Raw genomic sequence first — 6,000 nt, forward strand, 5'->3', positions numbered from 1 at the left:
GATTTTCAATTCTCATTATATACAAATCTCTTTTTTTTTGTTTCTCATACAGTTTTACAAAAACATTCTATAGTATATTTTTTACTTAAATATTTTACGCAGAAATGTACTACCTAGCTTTGTTGTAAAACCACTTTGCTCAAGAATTATTATGTAAAGGAAAATAAATTTACGACATGCGATATTTTTTTTTGTTTTTTTTCATTATGCAAACAGTATTTCGATCTTGAAGTCAGGATTGATCGGTAACATGAGCGCTTGTTTTTCTTTATATTGTTTTTGTTTGGAGAACTTACTGCATCGGTTGCAAGAAAATACGCAGGAGCGTGCGACAATATACATTTTGTTTACATGTCTCAAACAAATCCAAAACAGAGACTGCAAACGCAAAGTTTGAGTCGCGATCGTTCGTTATACGCTCGAGTGAAAGCGATCAGATGGCAATACAAATATATATAAAATTAGCGATGTATCACGCAAATTAGAAAAACACGAGAAAGCGGCGTTGATAAACAACGTTTATTGACGTTGATGGATTGTCGTGTACTCTCAATGTAACATGATATTACATTAATATATGTGTGTGCAAAACGGTCAAGTTTACGCTCGGAAGTAGGAAACCCGCCACACATAGAAGCATAAAGGGTTGCCTACTTTCCAGGCGCTTTCAAATTGAAAAGCGAATGTGTCAATATTCTAGATGTTACGACGTAATCGTCAATCTTCTAAATGTTACCGATCCTAAATGTTACAAGACACGATCGTATTTCTGTCGGAATGAATTTGCCAATTTATACACACACACACACACACACACACAAAGAGATAATATGCACGCGCAAAATTAATTCGCGTAACATCGAACTATAATCGCGATCAGTGAATTTTATACGTCCCGGAAGTAGGTGGGTGTGGGTGACCGGAATTGATAGTGGCAGTAGAAATAGTTCACGCTCGTTGACTACATTAAGCATTGAAGCTCACTTTTCGCCAGAAGCTCATCGCAATTACGACCGAGTGCATTAACCGTTCGCTTATGTTGCCGTTTGAACTCAATTTACTTTTCTCTGATGAAAAATTCTCACTTCGATAGAGCAACGATTTTCCGACGATATTATTTCGTCGTAAAATAAAATTGAGAAATAAAGTACGGTGTATGTATTTATTTATTTAACGTCACGTCACGTCACGTGCAACCGAACGAAAGTTAAATTTCATCGTTGGCGCGTGCTTCGTGGCGTTGTCGCTACGGCATCAAATCTCGTGAGATGCCTGTGTAAACGGTGAGCTTAAAGGGGTTAAAACGGCGACGCTTTTTACGAAAAAAAAAAAAAAAAAAAAACTGCCAGAGCTGTGCGCGAGCGCCTTTCACAGGACGCAGTCTACGAATCAGAGCTGTGTCAGCAAGAAGGGAGTTCGGACTCGCGCATTTACTTGCATCCGTCAACGAAAAGAAATTGCCGTTATTTTTAACTTTCTAGCGAGTGACACGGGTGAGCGTGAATCACTCGATTGCGCGATTCACTCGGCGCGCTTTAAACGACACATTGTTTTTTGTTTAAAAAAAAAAAAAGAAAAAAGAAAAAAAAACATCGTCACGGAACGCAGATGACTGTTTAATTCGCGTTTCTCGTGTCTCTTTACTATTACGCGCGGCATCGCATTGCGATTTGTCATCGTAAAAATGAAAATAGAATAACGCGTACGTAGATACTTTATGTGCCGTATATAAAACTGCTATTATTATCTTTATAGCATCCATCATTCTCTCATGAAATTTTCAAGTTAATGTAATGTGAATTTCCAACAGATCTCTCTCTCTTTCTAATCGGGACATTTTACGCGTTTACGCGTAAACATCGGAACGAAATGTAAATTGATAATATCGTCGTTTGAATGTTGAAAACACAACACAAATCCGCGAACAGAATTTTCCGCGAAGATGTGAGGAAGTTCCACTGCGTGGAAGAAGAATTCAATTTTCCTTCATCGTTTCGCGCGAAATTATTTGAGTAATATACGACGTACGCGAGACATGCGAAATTCGAGCCCACACTCATTTCTGCATTAGCATATATATATATATATATTCTTCGTGCAACGACGCGGCGTCATGCACGATCGATCTATTGATTACATTCAAACGGCGTAATAAGTCAATAGCCACCGTGACGGAGGACTTCAATGGGCCGAATAAAGCAGATGTGTCTGCTTCTTATTTCTTCGCATTAGCGACGAGTTCGACGAACCCGCGACAAGTTCGCAAACCTTTTGCACTATGGTGCCAATCGCGCGCGCTAGTGAAAAATTGAACACACAAAAATCGTTTCCCTCGCAACATTTGATCGTTCGACTATATAAATTTGTCGAACGATCCGCGCGTTCCGATAAAACGGCGCCGAAAAAAACGCCTTTCGCGCTCGTCACAAAAATCATCGAGAGTCGCCGAGATTTTTCTTTGTATAAATTTTTCAAAATTTATTTATAACTGAACAATTGTGGATTTTTCACGTAACTACCTCTCAATGACAATATCTAGAAAAAATAATATAATCATGCAATTTTTTTTAGCACAGAATATATTTGCACGTGTGTCGACAAATTGTTTCTTTTTTTTTTCAGACAATACAAGTAAGAAAAATTAATTACACAGCAGACTCAATCAGTCGGTACAACAGTGCAATTTTATTCAATGTACATCACGTTAATTTTTCGCGTTAATTTGGCAGAGTAATATAAGTGGCAGTCATTAGTCAACCGAGAAGAGAAGATAAGTAATTTCACGCTGAGATTGCACGATCGTAGAAGGTTGCGACGCACTTCATGGTTTTTTTCTTTTTGCTGCTTGCATAATATCTGCATAAATCTCGGCAATACTCGATAATGAACGCGATAATAGGTGAATCACGCGCGCGTCCGCGATTCGTTGTTCATGACGTTGTTTTACACGGAAATATCTCTATTCTATACGTATGTGTGTGTGTCTATTTTCACGATAAAAAGAGTGACATCCTGTCGCATGCGCGCGCGAAACGAGCGTCTTTACTTACGCCGTGACAGTCGGTCTAAATTATTTATTGTGCTGTAAGTTACCCTCTTCCCTCTCCTGCCTCCCCGCGTGTGCTATCGTATGCACGCGATGTGCAGCAGCAGCAGCAGCAGCCTGCCGCCAGCGGTAACGATCGATGCAACGACAACGCGATTGGGAAAGCTGAATGGAAAGAACGTGTTTTCACGTATACGTGTGCTGCGACACGAGTGCTGCGAAATCTTCCGAATAAAAAAAGTGCTAACAGCATTTTCAGTAAATAGCAACAATTTTGTGAACAAAAAAAAAATAAATAAATAGTAGAAATATTCAATAATAAACATACAAAGATATTTTTTCGGGTTTGAACCGCGTTAGTGTCATTTTTATACCGACGTTTCGTGAACATTACAGCTCACTTCATCAGGGTTTGAAGAGCAGCCTGATACTATACCTGATAGTATCTGTAATGTTACTAGATACAGCTCTAGATAGAGCTGTAATGTTCACGAAACGTCGGTATAAAAATGACACTAACGCGGTTCAAACCCGAAAAAACATCTTTGTATGTTAATACTACACACCGCGAAAGCATCAAATATCAAATTCAATAATAAAGTTTAAGGCTCGACGGAGACAAACTATAAGAAAGGTAAAAACCATTTTACTACGTAGCTTACCTAAACCATCTAGCTTCGTGAAAAACAGCTTTGAATTATATAACAGCTTATCTGATTTTAATATAGATGACCAGGATGTGTTGGTGTCCTTGGATGTTGTCTCTCTTTTTACAAACATTCCTCTGAGTTTAGCCTTGTATGGTGTGAGAAGAAGATGAGATTTGATTAAAGATAATACTGTCATCCCATTGGAGTCTTTCATAACTGCATTGGATTTTGTTCTGTCTTCAACCTTTTTTACTTTTAATGGTACTTGCTACCAGCAGACTTTTGGTACTCCGATGGGTTCCCCTCTCTCACCTATTATAGCAGACATAGTCTTGCAAGATTTAGAGACTCATTGTCTTGAGAAGTTGGGTTTCAATCTACCTTTTTATTACAGATATGTGGACGATATTCTAATGGCTGCTCCAAAGGAAAAAATAAATTTTATTTTTGATATTTTCAATTCTTACCATCCAAGGTTAAAGTTCACATTAGAAGTTGAATTAAACAGAACGATCAATTTTTTGGATACCTCTATTTCAATCGTTGATAATAAATTAATATTAAATTGGTACCAAAAACCGACATACTCNGGGAGATACCTAAATTTCTTCTCACACCACCCACTTAAACAAAAAATTGGCATTATTTATAATGTTGTTGATAGAGCGATTTTACTCTCACATCCAACGTTTCATGAGGCAAACTTATCAAAAATTATACATATATTACTGTCAAATGATTATCCGTTGAACCTCATTTTTAATTACATTGACAAAAGATTACATCAATTGTTTTTCACGAAGCTCAATGGTTGTTTCTCAACATTGACGTCTAATTTAGTTGAGGAGGAGAAGAGGTTTTTTATTATACCCTTTGCTTCAGAAATCACAGACGGTTTGATTAGATCTCTAAAGAAAAAGAACTTTAAATGCTCATTTAGATCATTAAATACATTAAAAAAGTTTATTAGGTCACACAAGGATGAATTAGAACATTGATCTAACAACAACTTAATTTATAGAATTAATTGTTCTTCCTGTGATGCCTCTTATGTAGGACAGACGGGAAGACAATTACGCACAAGAATATCTGAGCATCAGCGCAATTTCTATAAAAATTATGAACAACAGTCGGTTGTCAATCGACACCGCACTGATTTTGGTCACGATTTCCTGTGGGACAAAGTTGAGATCTTAGATAAAGAACCTTTTTACCACAAAAGGTTAGTCTCAGAAATGTGGTCTTTATCACGTTTATCTTTGCCTCTTCTCCCTCTCTCAACATTTTAGTTCGATAATCCGTGCGTTATTTCTCGATTTCTCATACTACGTTTATATGTTTTGTAAGACGATCGTTTTTTATCTTTGGCCGTGTGTATGGGCGTTTGACACAGCTTCTAGTTTTTGATCTATAAATTAAAAGTAAGTGTTCATGATTTTTATTTCCAATATATTTATTAATATAAAATAAATCTTAACACAACAACAACAAAAATTATATATCACAATTTTAACATATGAAAAATTATTTAATGACAAATCTTTTATTACTTGACAATTAAAATTTAAATTTGACTTATTATTTATAAATTTTGACTAATTTCTCTCCTTTGACTTGTTATAATTTTCACCTTTCATTAATATATGATTTTATTTAAAATTCCGGTTTAGACTTTGATACATAGACATCATACATTGTTTTCGTTTTGTATGTCTATGTCATTGGCTTTAGTTACTGTTCTTTGCCTGTATACTCGATATTTGATCACACAACGACTTGTCTGCTTAGGGGGGTGCGTATACATTTTTTATTTTTACTTTATTTTACATTTTAAATTTTAATCTTAAATCAACTTTAATTTATTGTAAGGTCATATTTATTTGTCATGCGAATAATCACTATATTCTTGTGCAATCTTGTATCTAAATTTGTTTTTTCAATTTAAACAGTGTTGAGAATGATCCACAATAAAAGGATCGAAACGTCCACTTAACTTACACGATTGCTGTTGCAATTTATTTCCACTTCCACCTTGGATCTGCGGCTCTTTGGTTTTTACCTTTCTTATAGTAGAAATATTGTTATACACAAGAACTTTTTGTTCTATTTAATTATATCTGGATAAATAACAATTACATCTAGATAGATGATAATTTGTCAATATCTCGTTTAATTTTCTTGTAATTAATTTGATTTTTAATTATAGAATTTTTCCCGACATTTGTTCCAATTGAATACGTGACTTATGTTTCACACTTTGATATTCAGAGGTGTGTTCTCTCTCTCTCTCTCTCTCTCTCTCTC

The 6,000-nt window shown here is 35.7% G+C and overlaps 1 protein-coding gene across 4 annotated transcripts in view; it reads right to left on the reverse strand.

Annotated features, from left to right (window-relative positions):
* LOC109859148 (beta-1,4-glucuronyltransferase 1) overlaps window positions 1–6,000 on the reverse strand; it is a 32,334-nt gene that overhangs the window by 11,125 nt on the left and 15,209 nt on the right. The gene's annotated exons all lie outside the window — the stretch shown is intronic.

The sequence above is a fragment of the Pseudomyrmex gracilis genome, unplaced genomic scaffold (genome assembly GCF_002006095.1).
Source record: "Pseudomyrmex gracilis isolate BER0280 unplaced genomic scaffold, ASM200609v1 scaffold_243, whole genome shotgun sequence".
NCBI classification, from domain to species: Eukaryota; Metazoa; Arthropoda; class Insecta; order Hymenoptera; family Formicidae; genus Pseudomyrmex; species Pseudomyrmex gracilis.